Genomic DNA, 18,322 nt, shown 5'->3' with positions numbered 1-18,322 from the left:
AAAGCCTCATTTTCTACTGTTGCCTCAGGACTGGGTTTATTTTCAGACACTAATAGCATAGTCTGGACGGGATATAGGACAATCTGTCTATTTTATAAGAACAGGCCAGCCTAATGGTCCATGCAAGAATTTGTATTGTGTACAGTTTGCTTTGTTGCATAAATATATTTCAAGTGCCTTTGCTTCTGAAAACAAAAAAAATTTTGGGCTGAAAATTATAGTTAGTGACGCTGTTGTTTGTCATTGGCACACCTCTAGTTTTATTCTGGTTTAGTTACTTGTTGCAGGTGTAAATGTCTGTTTATTGTGCAAGCCATAGGCTTTTGTTCTTCTTGGTTTCATACTCTCAAAAAGGTATCGTACACACACAGACCCATCACCTTCTTCACTGGCTTCCTCCATCTTTCAGAAACCTCCAGAGAACCTCTATTCTAGACTCTCCTTTCCTCTACAGATCTTGTGTCTCCCCTACTTTATTCTTGTAAGAACTGGGTCATGCACTCTTCCCTGAGGTCTGACCCTAAACTCACAGGCATTAATGTGGGAGGGAATCTTTCCATTACTTTTGAGGCCACAGGTCTCATTCCTGGTGGCTGTTTCCCTAATTCAGTATTTCAAGAGGCTAACCTCTTGCTAGAAGAGCAATGCACAGCCCTGTCAGCTCACATGTAGGCATGCCCCTAAAACTTGTCTGTTTGCTGGAACTAAGCCTCAGAAGCACATCTCTCTTCCAGGACTTCTTGACAAGCTTAATGACTCCTTTAATACTACAATGCCATGACCATCTTTATACCTGTGAAAATATCTTAGCCCACAGTGTCACTCCTTTAAAGGACAGGGAAGGTGTCACACTTATGACAGGGGAAAAAAAACCCAAATCCATTGATTTCAGCTAAGTTTCTATGTTCCTGTTTCTCTTCATTTAGTATAGGAATTCAAGGTGAAACTTGTGCAAGGTGGAGAGGGAAAGCATGGGAACCAGCCAAAATAGAAAAGGTTTATTGAAACATGCAAATAGAGAAGGCCAAAGTCTAGAAGCCTTTTGTTGTCTCAAAACAGTTTTGCCTGGGTTTGTCACCACATTATCCACTGTCTACATTATCTGCTCTCCTAATATACTGAATCTGAATATGCCTGTTAATTCCTCCTTCAAGCCTTCCACTTTCTGATGGGAGTGACCTCCCTGTTGACAGCTAGTGAATAGCAATTAAATTTTCTTTAAGGTATGACTTGCCACCAAACCACTTATCTTTGTATCACAAAGATTTGCTTAACATGCATGCATTTAAATTAGCACTTCCAGAGTTCAAAAAGTTCTTTTAAAAGTTCAGTACTTTTTCAGAGTTTCTTATGATTAAAAAATGTAATTTGCCAGGAATCAGAACAGTTATGTCACGTTTCATTTTGCTTTGCAATCAGCAACAATACAGAAGTTGGCCTCATCATCCGGTTTTTCATCCTGTGTTAGACAAGATATGAATTCCATTGATAAGGACCTAAGTCTGCTCAGTCTCCACCAGCTGTATGAAGAGTTATGTTTATAGCAACATGCAATACTTATGAATGAAAATTCTACGTCTGCACATAGTAGTTCAAAAAACCCTTGCTATTTTATGGCTGGATTATTGGTATTTTTATAACATCAAACCAGTTTGGAACACAGGACAGAAGGGATCAAATAGATCAACTCTAGTCACTCACAATCATGGGCAACTAATTTTTTAAATATCCAATTCAGAAGAGCCCACAGCATGATCATCAGACACCCTAAGCCCCAGAAAACTCTTCAGCACTTTGCAACAATTTTAAGACCTGTAGCCTCTGAACACACCAAGAAAAAAACAGGATCATCATCACCATCGGAGAGGGCAGTAGATTTCAAAATGGGTTGGTATGTTTCTCAGGCATTCTGCTCAAAGCCTGTGAAGACAGCAGTCAGCTGCATATAGGAAACATCCCAAGCAAGTATAAGAAATCCCTAAAACTACCTTTGCAAAAAATCAGAAACTTCTAACTTTATTTTCCTGTTGCTAGACCCTACTTTCCATTGAAGCTTCCTAGCTTCAGTGAAAATTAGAAAAGCTTTCTTGTGACTTTCTCTTCTGTGCATTCATTTAGTTCTCTGTGTGTTCATCAGCTAAATTCACAATTGTGCATGTGGGGTGTCACACATCACACACCACACAATCACAAATGATTCGGAGATCAGTAGCAGCTACTTATGGTGACAGGGGATAAACAGAAGGAGCAAAGGATCTCATCAAAAGCAAGCAACAATCTGTGTTTTCAAAAGCTTCTTGCAGTGTTATACTAAGGTGTATAACTAACACATTCATAGTATCTTAAACAGCTGTCTAGAATCCCAACTGAAATAGATGCTTGGTAAAGGGAGAGCTAAATTACACATAATACTTAAGCGTGTATAGTTTAACTGGAAATGGAGCAGCAAAATGGGAGTGTATTCAGAGATATTCATCAGATAAAGGTCATTCTGCAGAAAAGTACTTCCAGTATGACCAAAGACAACATGCTTTGTAACACAGTTTACTGCTGATGCAGAAAAAAGCATCATTTCAGAGAAGTCTGCTGCATCTTTGGTTCTTTTGTCACATGACCCACGAGAAAGGTTTTTCACCCAGGTGTCCATTCCAACTAGCAAGATAGGCTGGCTAGCCTGGATTATCTGTAGTTGAGCTGTGCAAGGCAAATGTTCTACATTGACATAGAACAAGCACGTTTATCAACTGAACTGCTGTTAGTCTTGTACTCCGTCTTGCCACACAAGGGCTATCTACCTATGTAGTACCTTATAATTTCTCTATAAAAATACTTTCCATGTATTTTTTGTGTAATGATTGCATTTACTTCTTCAAAAGAGTCTTAAAATAAAGCTAGTATGTCTGCTGAAATGTAGGATATGGAAATAGTGCTTTTTTTCTGCGAGAATGGTGCTACTATATGTTAGCAAGTTTCAAGTTCTATTAAAAAAAGAGGAACTTATTTGTAATAAACATTATGCTGAGTCATAAAAATCTTCTGAAAGTGGATTTACAATTGTTTCCTAGCATTCTCATGGGAATTCCGTACTTGCAACAGAGACTATTTTAATCAAAGCTGATGACATTTTTTTCAGCTTATTTTCCTTTCATTTGGTACCTTTCAGTTCCCAAGTTATTACTGGACTATGTAATTTTCACAAGCAAATGTTTTTTCATCAGTCTTTGTACTCTGAAGTAGCAAAGAAAGAACTCTAAAGGCCACTTGTGCGATTTATGATCACTGATGCTTAATATTTAACTGTAGGCAAATAGGACTGAATAAGAGACAATCTGTTTACTTTTAAATGATGCACAGAGGAAAATATAGTCATGTTCTTATTCTGCTTTTCATTTTGCCTATTAGAAAAAGACCTGATGTCTCTCTTTCCTCATCAGTATATAAATGGATTATTTTTGCATTACACATATCAAGATCTTCGTGTCATGTTTGTTTCAGAAGACCACTGGCAGCTAGAAAATGAATGAAATCATGAAATGAGGAGAGCAGAGGTGCCAAAGCTCTGGCTTCTTAGACACAGGCACATCTCAAGCTCTAGCTGCATCTCATAACTAGCTGGAGTCTGTATAAAGACAGAGGCCATTTAGTAATCCTAATTCCTCATATGGTGCTGCTGAGGCTGATGTTGCTTGGAAATTTATTTACAAGCTCAGCCCAGACACTTTCCCAAATGGAGCACTAGCAATATCTTTGTCACCTGTGCCCTGTAAACACTCTCAGAGATTCCCCTTCCCACAACTTTCTGAAGTATGCTGTATGTGCTTTGTGCCTGTAATCAATCTGAGATTTTGTTACTTTTGTCATTTTTAAAATAGAGATGAACACTAAGAATCTGAGAATTGAGGGGAAAGAATTTTTAGCCAGTTACATTTTTTGTTAATGTTGTTTTATAGGAATACCTCTATCTAGGTCAAAAGTCTTCAAAACATTTTGGAAAAAAAATTGTTATTGCTGTTAAAGCATGTTCTGGTAAGGATCAAGAAGTCCCTTAGGTAGTCCATAATTTTTTTAAAAAAGGAATATGGGACTATATTCTAAAGTAAGAAACTAGTAAAAACATAGCCATCCTGTCTGTGCAGGCAGTGAAAACTCCTTTAAAAGGATATTAAGATGACAAATAAAGTAATGAAAACTTAGTGACAACATGGCAAAATTAAGTTGACTGGTACAACTTTAATTTGCCCTCACTGTGTAGGTGTGTTATGGTACTATTTTGACATGATCACCAGCTGTTTCTGCTACAAGATCTTTCCTTCATTCAGTGCATGTATGGAATAATGCTCTTTTAGTGACTAATTAGCCAGTGGGATTTCAATACTGATTGCATCCCCAAGCCTTATGTACTACACAGTCAGATGTTGCTTTCAAGAGAGAATTGCTAACCTCTTTATAAACTTTTTTATGCTTCCCCCATTACAGCATAGGAGTGCTATATAAGCATTAGACATTTCTATTCATAAGACCATTGTGATTTGAAGACAATTTTATTATCCCTGCTTTACAGATGAAGGCACAAGAATTAAATTAGAGAATACCCACTAATTTTGTGTATTCGATATAAGATACCTAAGAACTCATGTTTTAGAGAGTTCAGCATTTCTGGACAGTTTGTGGGCTCAGACCAGTGCTCAGTGACTACACTTGCAGCTGGTACCACTCAGCATTTCTGCAAATCTGATAGTGGGGTCTCAAGTCAGACATCTCAAAAATGAGGAACATACAGTAAATGACCACCTGTGAAAGTTTGTTCAAAGGGACTTGCCTAGCATCATTTGGGAACTCTGTGGTAGAGACAGGGTCAGAACCCACTTCTCCAGGGTAGCATTCAGCTGCTTTAATTTTGAGAGCATCCTCTCTCTTCCTTATTCACTAGACAATTTATAACTTCTGCAACAGATGCAGCAGTGTTTCTGCAAATGACAGTCTTGTTTACTAAACAGTCCCAGTTCACCATTGGAGCAAGATTTATTCCATGCACTAAAAAAAGTAGGGTCCTTGAGAGGAAAATATTAAAATATACACCCAAGGAGGAGGGAAGGGAGATGATTCTGTTTTGATTTGGTATTTTCTGTCTTTGGAGTGCTTCCACATTCTCCTGGAAGATGCTCCTCATACCCCACTTTCAGATTCCTCGGTTAACAAAAATAACATTTGGAAAAAGGCTGGCATAAAAAAATCCCTTCAGTCTGCCACCTGCATCTCCACCATTTGAGTTAACTGCTCAGCAGATGGCAATAGCAGGTTGCTATCTTCCTCATTCACCAAAGAATTTCACAGATACTTGCTGCAGCAGGGAAGCATTAAGAGTCCAGGTGAAATCTTGAACTCCACTGTAGTCTTGGGAGTTTGGGAGTGGGAAAAGGACATTGGTCCTTCCCACTCCATTCGTCAAGCTTGCCCCCGCCTTCCCTTATCTTTCAAAAGCCAGTCTTCCCTCTCCACTATCTTTGGCTTCTATTCTTCTTGTCCCTCTCAATCCAAGAAGTGTTGGCCCAAGCTTCTCATCCCCAATCCTACTGTCTTCATCCAGGTCCCACAAAATTAGTCCAGATTCTCTTATGAATCTTAACCTTCCTTTTATCTTCTTGCCAAATAGGTTCCAATCTTCTCTTCTCAAATCCTGGTCAAATCTCTTTCTGGCACCTCTCCCCATCACTCCACTGAGCACACTGGAGTTCAGAGCCAGTGGCTGTGCAACTACCTTCCATCTCCAATGACCTCCAGCTCTCAATCTTACTTCCCAGTGTCTTCTGCTCTTCTTATTACCAATTGCAGTTTCCTTCTTATACCTCACCTGGAGTCCTGCATAGCAGTCTCCAGTACTGCTTCCTCCCAAATTCAGCCCTTCTTGTGCCTGTATTCCAGTCAAGCAGCTACTTGTCCCATGAAGCTTCGGTGCTGTCCAGGTGGTGGTAGAAGAAAAAGTTGATCTGAAAGAGCAGGGAAAAGACAGTTCTCTCACTGCTGGTGCTCAACCGTATCCTGGTACAACGCTTCAGTTACAGGGCAAGCCCTGATTTGCCCCTGCAGTACTTGATCACAGCATGTGCTGGTGGAAGAGTACATGCACAGTCCTGTGCCTGGGAAGAAGCTGGGAAGGAACACAGCTCATCCCCTTGCCCAGTGTCTTCCAGCTCCAAATGCTGAAGTATAAAAATTTATTGAGCGTGGGTGAAGAATTGGAGTAGCTTGCAATGTTATCTAAATTCAGATGAGTTTTTATGGAACAGAAAAAAACATGTCCCTAACACAAACCATACCGCACCTGTGAGATTTACTGTGTCTGATCAATAGCATAATTAAACAGTCCTAAAGAAGATATTTTTTAAGGACAAAGCAGTTCTGCTTGCCATGCATTTCAGCTAACACTGTTGAACAAATGTTCAACATGAGGCACACAGTGGCATAAAAACATAACAGCTACTTTGTTATTTCTGTCAAGATTTGCATTTACAGACCTTTCTCAATATATATTTAGAATCAACCTTGAAAGCAGGCAAGGATTACAGGTCATCCCCCATGTTGTTATAACTCCCTCAGATGGGATGGAGTAAAGTTTGATCTCTTAGGCTGTGTATATGAAATATGTAATGTTTCTGTTGTGCTTAATTTAACTGAGTAGGCTCTATATTCCTTGAATCTAAAAGCTGTTCAAGCCTCCAACGTATATTTTGCCAGGTAATGTTAAGAGCTTGGCTTAAAATGAGGACAGTATGCCAGACACAGGTGAAAATACTATTCAATTTGAAGATTGATGTGGAATGTTTCTCATTTTACCTTGAGGCATCATGTTAATGATATTAACTTGCAAGCTGCCTTCTCCGGAATCCTATTCATATTTGTCTCTGTAAGGTGTTTGACATCTTTTTGGGGAGCTCTAATACAAGGCATTACCTCTTACCATGCAGTAATCAGGACCTCAACTTGTCCGGGCATGTTAAACACATAAAGTTAAACTGTGCTTCTGATTAGGCATGATTTTAAGACCACATGTGAATTTTTTCTAGAACTGGGTCCCTAGCTCTGAATATCTTTGAAGTGATCTTTAAGGAAGTCTCTCTAAATTAAACCTTTCATATCTTTATTCTAGATTCTTGCGTATGCTGAATTAAGCAGTTAGTTGGCCAACAGCTTAATAACAATTTCATAAAACAGGCAACCAGAAGCCTTAGCTTATAAACCCATGATTCCACTTCTGAATTCATTTCATGGTTTTTTTCATGTTTCTTTTGTATTTACCTTTATCAGATATATCCTAGAAAACCTGAGTGAGCTAGACTTGCTGAGATCATGTTGTGGGTGTGGGTTGGGAGAATTCCATGGAACACATTTAGAGGACATATGTAAGACTAAGGTGTGGCATAACTGAGTTCAATGATAGTTCAAAATGCAGGCATCTAGCTATCTTCTGCTGTAGGTCTCTCTTAAGGGAATTAGATTTTAATGTGTTTATTTGCTGCTGTGGGCTTCTGTGGCTGATGAGTGGAAGTAGGAATGGCAACATGGTGAAAAAAATTCCTAATTTTTTATCTTAACTGATAACTTTTCCCCTTATATTTCACTTTTCTAGCCATTTACCCAATGGAATGTACGAAAAAAACCTCACAGACAAGTTAGTTGTTAGATTTTACCATTTATTCTACCTCAAAAAGAAATTGAAAAGAGTGTGGCCAAATAGAATCCATTGCAAAAAGACAGTGTCATTTGAAATTTAAAACTAAAACCCACTCAGCTTTAGAAAATTCTCTTTCAAAAAAGATTCCAAGCCAGGAAACAATTTTACCGACATGCCTCCTACCCTACCATCAAGATACAGGATTTCTTTAACACCAGTTTGTAAAAATCCCCAAAGCCTAAGTGCTTCTTCAGCACTTCCCTGATAATATAGGAAGCATTTATTTGCTAGTCATAGCACTTTATGCCCACATAACTGTTTGCCTCATCAAAGCATAAAACCCCATTATTTGGGACAGCTGGTTTTTAGTCACCTTCAGAGTGTAGTAGCGAGAGGAATTCTATTTTTAAATAATTTCCTTTACCACTCTGCAGTTCCTTAAAATGTATTTCTTTTATCTAGAATTCTGGCAGAAACTTGACCTCATTCTACTCCTTCAGTAAAGACAGAATGTACTGGGTTTTTTTGCAATATAACAATTATAACACCAAGAATGGCTTTAAATAGTTTTTGTATTTTAACTACTTTTATTTAGAGCATTTGACTGTAAGGTCAGACATGTTTTTGTGTCTCCAAATGAACTAGATCAACTGGTTACCTCTCACAACTATTACTATCTTCCTCCCAACCATACAGTGACGTGCGGAAAACAGACTCCACAATCAGTGAGATTGTAAAGTAGGTATGTTCATTCAGCGCTGGGCGGCACGGGGGGTAGTCCCACCAAAGTCATGCGCGCCCGACTCGGCAGTTCGCCTCAAGTTTATACAGTCAGGTATTACATATTCACAATACGCCTATACATATGCATGACCTATCCCCGCTTCATATTAAAATTAGCTCCGAGAGGTCATTTCCATAGTCCCCTCCCAACTGCGCCTGCGCAGGGCCTCTTTATGGTGGTCGTCTGGTGGTCGCAGAGATGAAGATAGATGACTCCTCTTCATCACCGCTAGTAACCTTTTTCCTTGCACAGGCTCAGTGATTTCTTGGTATTCACCCAAGCCGCAAGACCAGTCTTAGCTGGCTCTTGGGGCCTGCTCCCGCTTCTTATCAAGGACTGTCTTTACCTCATTGGCTGGTTCTTGGGACCAGCTCTTCTTATCAAGGACTGTCTCTACCTCAACTAATTTCAACAATGTAAGCACTTAAACATCATCTTTCACCCCCCTTTATGATGTCTACTGAGATTCTTTTGACTCCCCTTGTCTCAACAGCTTCCTTCCTTTCAGCTGACCTGTTTTCAAGTCTTCACTACTCTACTTTTTCCATCTCAGCCCTGTGTAGGAAATATCTGCCCAACTCTCTGGTGGAACTTAATGTAGATGTCTGTCCCTGAAAATGGATATTTTGTCAGAGGCTTAAACTGCTATGCTTTTGGTAGTTCCACGCTTACACATTTTCTTAACTCTGTGGTACCAGTCACATAGCATGCTAATTTGCATGGGAATGATGTCAAAATGTGATCCCATTTTTTACCTTAATAGAAAAAATAGGAGCATATTCATCTTGCAGTGTGTTTGCCTGGGAAGGGCAGCTGGCCTTCCTGTTGCACATTGTGGAATTTGGGCCAGCCTGTCAGGGTACCCTATTTGTAATTATGTAAGACAAAAGTACCTGCAGAAGAAATAGCTGTAGGAAAATTCCTATGGAACATTTAATCTTTGGGTTGAAAGCCCAAACTGATTTCTCTTTTCAATTTTCAGGACGTTAATGCCAACATACAGTTTGCTTTTCTAGTTCTTGGTCTTCTGATGAACTTGCACATCTTACATGAAAGGTGGTGCAGAACTTTCATATTTGTCTTTAAAACATTTTCCTCCCATTTTAAGTGGAAATTTATTTCTTTTATAGTTTCTCATACTATTTCTGCCTATTTTTAAGTTATAAATGAAATACATACACTTCATAGGCCTTATACTAGTATCCTGTAGAGTGTTGAATTTCATTTAAGGTAAAGGTCAGCTTGTATTCTCATAATGAAAAAAGCATGTTGTATTCTTATAATGTATATTGGTATTCTCATTAATAGTGCACTCATTTCTGTTCTCTAGCTCAACAGAATTAGGAATCCTAGGCTGGCCCCATGATTTTCTTCCACAGCTTTTTGTTATAGGCATATTTTTCCATTGCTGGTAATTTACAGAGGATTTAAAGATCATTTAGGACCTGCTTAATAATAGATGTTGATTTTTCTTCTTGTTCAACAACTACAGATGTGGTCCTTCAACAGATGCTTACATGGTCTCTCTGCCTGAACCTTGTATGTATCTTGTCTTAAAAATGTTAGGATTACATTACATTTATACTGTTTGCTTCTATCTGAGTGTGCTACAGGTTTTTAATTTTTTTTTTTCCCATCTGCTACAGAGTTTCTAAGACCTTTTTTTCTTTAAATCTCTGTCCTTTTTTTTCTAATTACATCTGTTTTGTGATAACTGTCATCATTGTATCCAAAACCTTGGTGAGGGTCCTTTGAAGTCAACCTATTCTGAGACTCCATAATAGCTATCAGCGATTATTCTGCTTTTTTCATGTGAATGTTAGAATAAGAAATTCATGGAAACAAAAATGGAGGTCTGTGTGCATTTGATCACTGGAAACTAGGTCTCCATGCTTCTTCTGTTCTTATGTGCTTCCTTAGGCATCCAGCATGAGCAACAATCAGAGACAAGATATTGAGCTGGATGGACTTTCGGTCAGAGTCATTTCAGTCATTCTTGTCTTCTTAAGCCTTGTTCTTAGATGCTGCCTCCCCCCATCTCACAGCTAAAGTGGAACACATTTTTCATTCCCTACATAGTCTGGTTTTTGAACTACAAAATGAGTCCCACCAACAATTCCAAATTCTTGCACTGCAGCCAGCAACCATGCTATTACATGCTTTTATTGGTTTTCTTAGAAGGCATGTATGTATTCTGAGAATATTTCCTTTTCTCAAACAGTCACCCCCCTCAGATTTAGGCTCTACCTAGAAGTATTATCATCAGGAAATGGTTTTGCACTCTTACAGAAACTGAGCTAGAAAGCACTGTTCTGCAATTGCCTAACTCTGTAAGCATTTAATTTCATCAACACCTCTCCAGTTGCCGTTCAAATTTTCTAGATGATTGGAGATCTGAATGTAACACAAAAACACCTTAAGGGTCACCATGTGCAGACATCCTGGCATTCCCCAGAGATTTGTAGCTTAAGGAATTCAATAATATCTCCATATTTAATAGCCCTGAGTAGATTTCCCCCCATTTCTTTTTGAAAAAGTGTTATTTCTTAGTTTCTGCAACATCCTGTAGATAACTGATATCTTCTGTAAATTAACAATTTGTTGTGTGAAGTAAGGTATCCTTTGCTGGTTGTGTACTTACCTCCTATGGTGTCCTTCAGTCCCTTCTAATACAAGGACTGTATTAGAACTATAATATATCTTCATTCATATTCTCTGAGTTAATACTGATTTAAGAGATTTCTACCATCCCCCCTCTACTTTTTTCCAGGTTGAAGAAGCCATGCTGCTTTTATGCAAATCTAGAAATGACCCAGTCTGACTAGATCAGTGCCTTCCTTCTTCCTAATGCTGCCCAGGATCCAGATACTGCACATTTTTCTGACTGAGGTCACCTGCATTGTCCAAGCTGCCAGCTGTTTCTAGATCATTCCTAATGCTAATGAACAGGCCTTTCACCTAATGTGATTTCAGACCCTTTGTTTTAAAATATGAGTAAGAACTGTCTCTTTTTAGTGTTGCGGTTCAGTGGCGTGAATGTTTGCTATGGAAATAAGAGGTTTGGAAATGGCCTTTTCAATGGTTAATGGAGATTACAATTTCGATGTCCCACTGAGGCACAGCTTCAAGGTGAAGAAGTGCCATAGCCCGGATTTAACAAACAGGTCTACTGTTCAAGGCCTTCTCCTGAATGGTGGGGAACGTGAGGTTAAACTCCTGAAACCGAGGAGGCAACTGAACCCACACCACTACTGTCCGGGGCAGTGCTGCCATCATTCAGCTAGCATGCACACCACTGCCCTATTCCCCAGTGGGCCTTCGAAAGAAAAGAAGGGGCTGCGATTTCAGACACCTTGCTTCTTACTAGGTAAATAAAGTGCTTTTCTTCCTGCGTGGTGCTGCAGCTACTGATTTGATTTTGAGATACAAAACTGCCTCCAAGTGCTTCAGAGGAGAGTAATGTATTGCATTCTGGATTCACCTAAAACATATGCATTTCAGTACCTAAATTGTAAAGTCTGCTTTTTATTGACCTGGCCATAAGTCTATGCAGTGGAAAGGCAGGGTTTCTAAGTTGTAATATGGTTGCAGATGCTACAGCATTTATTATATACCTGTCTTTTCAGCTTTTCCAAAATAGACACAATTGCTTCCTTCCATTCTTTGGAGTTCAAAAGGCTCTGTCACCTAGTCTTAACATTTGTGAAATCTCAGCTTTATAATTTAGGGGGAATGGAATTGAAATGTGTTATTGAATTAATCCCAAATGATCTAAATGCCCCTCAAATCTGAAGGCCTGTTTCCTCCACAAAATAGCTCAGTTACTTGGAAAATTATTAGTTGTTATTTGGCTTCCTCAGTTTCACCATTAAGAGTTATTATAATACTGTCTTCTTCTTTCTATATGCTTTCTCTTTAAGTAAAAGACTTCCATTTTTACCCTTTATCAGGCTCACCTCCTAATGACAGTCTTTCCTTTATCCATTGCTATTTTTATGAAATACTCTCATGTTATTATTCCTGTCTTGCTCTGATAGTTTTCCAATGAAGTATTATTGACTTGTGGGTGGTTTAGCTATCCTAGTATTTAAAGGAGTACTCATTATACCTGTACATTAATCAAAGTAATTATTTCATATTTCACTTTAAAATCTTCTTTTAGTTAGGGTTGGGTTTTGGTGTTTTTTTTTCCAATGCACTTTTTATTATTAGTTCCTTGTGCTTCTGTTGTGGTTTCTGGTTTTCTATCTTCACGGGGCTTCCCAGCAGAAAGTCACTTCCTTTGGTTATATGGAGCCAAAGAAGAAGCTTCCTGAGAAGCCCTGCTGACACGGACAACTGGACCAATATGTTGGGTCTAGTTGTAAAGTGGGGGCTTTAAATGTGGGTTTTCCATTGAAAAGCTGCTCTGCCCACTCATGCAACTTCATCCTTCATGCTGCAGTTCTCTTTTTAGGCCCCAGAAGAGGTAATTCCATGTTCAGACCTAACCTCTGCAACGATTTATCCAAATACCTAATTTTATGACTGTAATTACTCGATGGTTCTAAGTGAAATGTGTTACAGATGTAAAATTAGCCAAGTAAATATCTCTTTTAAGGTTGGATCATAAGTTCTTAAAGCAGAAAAACATTAAGTTTCAAACATATCAGTGGTTCCATTTATATCATTTACATTAAGATAATCATATGTAATTCTGAAATAGTCTAAAAGTAGACAGTATCTCGTTAAGAAATAGCAAGACATTTTTTATTTGGACCTTTAAAGTCCAGAAAATTATTAACTCTAAAATGATTAAAGCATTGTAAAAGCAAAATATTTTAAAGCAATATTAAAATTAAAAACATGATTCTGAGATGGGAATCCCAATGTGATATGCAAAGGTTTCATATTCAAAGGTAAGGAAATGAGTCTGAGATAATCTCTCATTTTAGGCTTAAAATTCAATTTGTAAAACATTTTCAATATCTTTTTTCTTCCTTAAGAAGATAAAAAGCTTCACACATAAGATGTACTTGGAGATAATGGTTGGACAAAGCTCTTTAAAAAAGAAGAGCTGTTGCCCTCTAAGTAACTATAAAGAACTCTTACAAGGATTAAAATGCAAAAATGCCACTCTTTCTGTTTAACCTACTGTAATGCTTTATAAGGTAGCCAAAGGATTAAAACAAATCAGGAAGTCAGGGAAGAATGTGCAACATTAGTGCTGGCACAGCAAGTTTCCCCTTACTGTACTGAAAATAATACTAGTGTCAACTATGAGCCAGAACCTCTGTTTGTACAAATCATCAGTGGTCCTTCGCTTTGGTGGCTCTATACCAATTTCCACCAGCTAAGGAACCAATACTATAACTCCACCAATTACAATAAAAGTCTATATTTTGTATTGCAGAGAGTTTGCCATTTGTAGAATGATTTGTAGGGCAAGTGAAGAGTTTGAACTTATGATATATCCTCATCTTCCAATATTTGAATAAATGATCATGTTTGTTGAAATGCAGAGACTAAAGTCTCCCAACACAAATGGAATTGTTAGACACAGTTTCATCATCTGATTTGCTTATATGGTATGATGCCATAATTGTGTTTTTTGGTTTTTATGTTCTCTTTCAGTTTTTTTTTCTGTATGTATTCTACACTAAATTATCTGACCAAAATCATGGTAAACAATAGTACTTAGGCTGGTACTAAGCAACATATATTTCCTTTTTGTGTGTGTTTGGTGTTTTGGGGTTTTTTAAAGAGAGTTTTCAATGTATTGTGGGGCTGGGAATGTGAATTCAGGCATTTTCTGAGCCCACTAATTTGAAGTTCAGATTGCAGACTGATTCACTGAGAAACACTCACGCCTGGATTATCAGTGCACTCTACATGTAAAAGAAGACAGCTCTCTGTGTGTTGATCCCTGTTTTTGCTGTGTAGAGAAAAGGCTGCATCCCTGCTGCAAGAAACTTCCCAGTTTCCTTTGAACCTTGAATGGAGCGGACCAGAAGCGGCATGAAGGCAGAGATTTGAAAATTCACTGGTCAGCATGGTTAGACTCAGGAGGTGAGCACAGGCATGTAATCTCTCAACCCTTCCACTTTCAGGAAGACAGCATCTGCGGTTGTGTAATTATTGTGAATCCTCATATGCCCATGAGGATTCATGACAAAGATTATTACAGAGCTGCGTGGCCAGAAGAAGGGTGGCAAAGGAGTCTGCCAAGGGCCCGAACAAGTATGTAAGCGCAGAAGCTCTCTGTGGCTGTAACATTCACCAATTTCTGATTTCTGGAGATGGTTGAGCTGGTAGGCAATCTGTTATGCATGGGCAAATGACTCCCTGTGACAGAATCATTTCTAGAACCAATTGGGGTTTTTTATATGAAGTGTCTTCTGTCATGAGTGGTCTATCTGTGCTATTTGGAGAGTGACAAATTGCCTGACATTCAAAAAAATCTGAGAAATCTACAAATGCCTGGTGAGAAAACTTGCCACTTCGAGTTTTACATTCTTTTAGGAAGGGAGAGACTGTTTTTTATTCTACATTTGACCAATGCCTCATGCGAGAGTCTTTATGCTTTCTCAAGCCTTCCAGCAAGTGCTGTAGTACATTATTTAATTCTGGGTTTTTATTCAGAAGGGTGAAAATGCTTCTTCTGTACCATTACTGTGAAGTAGCTTTCAGCGCGAAGCAAGGATGAAAGAAAGTTCTGAAACTTAAACAATCGTTCTGTTGTTGAAAGTTTATTTTTAAAACATGGAGGAAGGAGAAGAACTTGATGTTGTGGTTTATAACTGATATTCAAATTTTGATATCAGGCACATCAATTGTTTGAGACATTAAAACGTGAATAGTAAGTTCACTTTCTCAGACTTGTTATCTGGAATCCATCTTCCCATCCAATGCAAAAATCAAAGCAGGCTCTCTTCTGTAATAACATTTCTCTGCAGAGGCCAACGTGCTGCCTGCCTTGACTGTACCGTGATTTGGTGAGGCGTGAGCAGTCAGTGTTAGCTGACAGCCCTGAGCTGTACCTTACTCTGCCTCTTCCAAACTCTTCCAGGCTTCCCAGGGAGGTAACCAGAGCCCTTGCTCTGAGCGTGTGACAGACCAAAGATGCGATGTACAAATGGGTTACAGAGCTTAAATCTACCATGTGAGACAGCATTTGCTCTTGTTTTCATGCTGTGCATTTGTGCTACGTACGGCACCTTCCCATTTCCTCGGAAAACAAACCTTTTGCTGACCTGCCTTATGGCGTAGCCTCTTATTTGAAATGAGAACATTCTGATGGACCAATTTGATTTGGGAAGATTGATCATTTTAATGGTGTTAAAACCATTAGCTTTAATCTCTTGACCTTCACCCTCTTTTACTACTGGGATGTGTTGGTCCCAGCCAGCAGTCACACACCCACGCAGCTGCTCACACGCTTTGGGAATATAACTTAATTTATTGCCTTAATATATTTAGTTGCTGATTCGGGTATTGGGAAGCAAAGAAGGCAAACATTAAAACATCTTTCCTTCCCCTTTCCCAGGCTCAGCTGCACTCCAGACACATCTCCTCCCCTCTTGTTATCTCCACAGATTACACTCAGTATCTTCAGCGAGGCGATGAGTGGCACAGGGGTTTGGGGTCAGGACGTGGTGGTTTCTCTCTGCCTCTCCTTGTTTCTCACCCTTTTCTTCCACTTCTGCTTCCTTCTTACTCATTTCATTACTCTGCTCCAGCGTGGTCCCTCTGTGGGCCACAGTCCCTTTGGGGGTGTGCCTGTTTGGTCATGGAGCACCTCCAACTCCTCTGACCTTACCCTCCCCTCATTCCCCTGTTTCTATCCTTGTCACCTCCTTCCCTCCTTGTCCCCTCTGGTGTTCCCTCCCAGGCTTGTCTCCTCCCCTTTGGCATTTTTTGCCCTTTCCTCAGTATGTTTTCACAGAGGCACCGCACACGCTCTGCTTTGGCACGTGGTGGGTCCGTTGCGGAGCCAGCTGGAATTGGCTGTGACCAGCTCAGGACAGCCCTGACCTCCTCCACAGGGGCCACCCCTCCAGTTTCATGACCAGGATAAGTGGGGAGAACAGGAGGCCAGAACAGTAACTGCCCAGCTTCAGGTAGAGATGGAAGAGTAGGCAGGTCAGATTGCATCATCAGGGGCCTATTAGGACATCACTCTACTGGGAAGGAACTCAGGAGGGATCTTGAAGCTCATTCATAATTTTAAATCCGATACATACTTCTACTTCAGGAAAGAACTGAACCATGAATTCTATGCTTTTTCGTGTTGCAAAGTAACTGCAAGTAGAGAGGAAGTTAATTGTGTAACTGTATTTTGGCCTGAAATCAGTGCTGAGTCACAATGTGATGTTTTAAGAGCACAGTTGCAGGTTAATTTCCTTTATAAGCCCAAGTCATGCCAGAGAAGTGCTACAAAATGGAACTTGTAGTTCAAAAAAACACTGAAAAAAGATATTCTGAAACTTTGTGGTGCAAATTTTGAAAAGGCAGCTTGCAACTGAAACCAGCAGAAATGGTTGATGCTAATATTGCCTTCAAATTTCTTCCACTCAGCCAGCATTCATAACCAGGCTAGTTCTTGACTATGGTTCTTGGTTGAGGGAGTATAGATAATACTGTAAGAGGCGATTACTATTTTACAGCAGTTTCATGACAAATGCTGAGGAAATTTTGTAAAATGTGCCTCTGAAAGACTTGGCTGCAAAGAGCTACAGCACAGGGTAGATTATATCAGCAATAAGAGGTTTTGTACTGAAAAACATAGAGTTCTCATTCCGTAGGATGCAACATCATGGCTTGTAGCTGCTCAGAGAGTGTGTGGCAAATTAGCAACTACAACTTGTCTGAATCTTTACTGAATACTTCAGTAAATGCTTTAGGGCTGGGCCTGGGCTGCAAACATGAGCTTTGAAGCAGAGTTCTGAAATACCCTCAAACTCTTATTCTGAGTTCTAGTTTGGTCTGCTTCTTACACCAAGCTAAGCAGGAGGTTCAGATAAAACCTCAAAGTCCACTGCAATCTATATGGGACGGATGAGGGATGCAGGGTTTTGCCCTAGACATACCATACTGGTGACAGTTTTGTTAGGATGTGCCATAGCCAAAAGGAATCTCTCCCAGTGCTCAGAATCTGCATATTTTGAGCAATAGTTAAAACATTTCATTGTATTTTGTATCAGTATAAATCACCCTTCTTTTGTGCAGAATGAAGGGCCATGCTAGCCGTTTACTATACCTTTACTCTCAAAAAAATCCCTAGCCAAAACACTTCCCTAAAATCAGCTATTTAATGCAGCCCCTTTGCCAGCCCATTGCTGTGGGAACTCAGTCTTTCATTTATTTATGAAACCAGACAGATTCTTGTCTTGCGTGTGGAACTGAAATTCTAGGTAAGTGTCCAGACTTTTTTTTAAACTTACTTAAGGTGTGATTTTTTTCTTTTTTGGCATGAATTCAGCTGTGTAAATGGTATGACCATTCAACAGTACCTTGTTGATACTTGTACATTTTAGGCTTTGAAAGGCATCAACAGTAGATGTTCCGTCAAGGTTACCAAGTATCAGTTTGGAGTTTGAGTTAGACAAAAGCAATTTAAGGAAAGTGAATTACTTAATATTAGGGGAACACAGTGTGAGGATCTTTAAAAAGGAGATTCATGTCTTTAATTTCTACAGCTCTATACCCCAAGAATCTGTGGCCACCATTGCAGCTAAAGGATTAATGTGGTCCATTCTGGCTTTAGAATAAAATCAGATCAGTTTATTGAAAAGCTTGTTGCACTGAAGTCAAAGAGAAAAATCCCATTGACTTCAGTGAGGTCAATTTACCGAATCACCAGAATTTCACCATGTATGCATGGTCAG

The sequence above is a fragment of the Haliaeetus albicilla genome, chromosome 19 (genome assembly GCF_947461875.1).
Source record: "Haliaeetus albicilla chromosome 19, bHalAlb1.1, whole genome shotgun sequence".
Lineage (NCBI taxonomy): Eukaryota > Metazoa > Chordata > Aves > Accipitriformes > Accipitridae > Haliaeetus > Haliaeetus albicilla.
The sequence above is the reverse complement of the archived record's forward strand: the minus strand, read 5'-3'. Positions refer to the sequence as shown.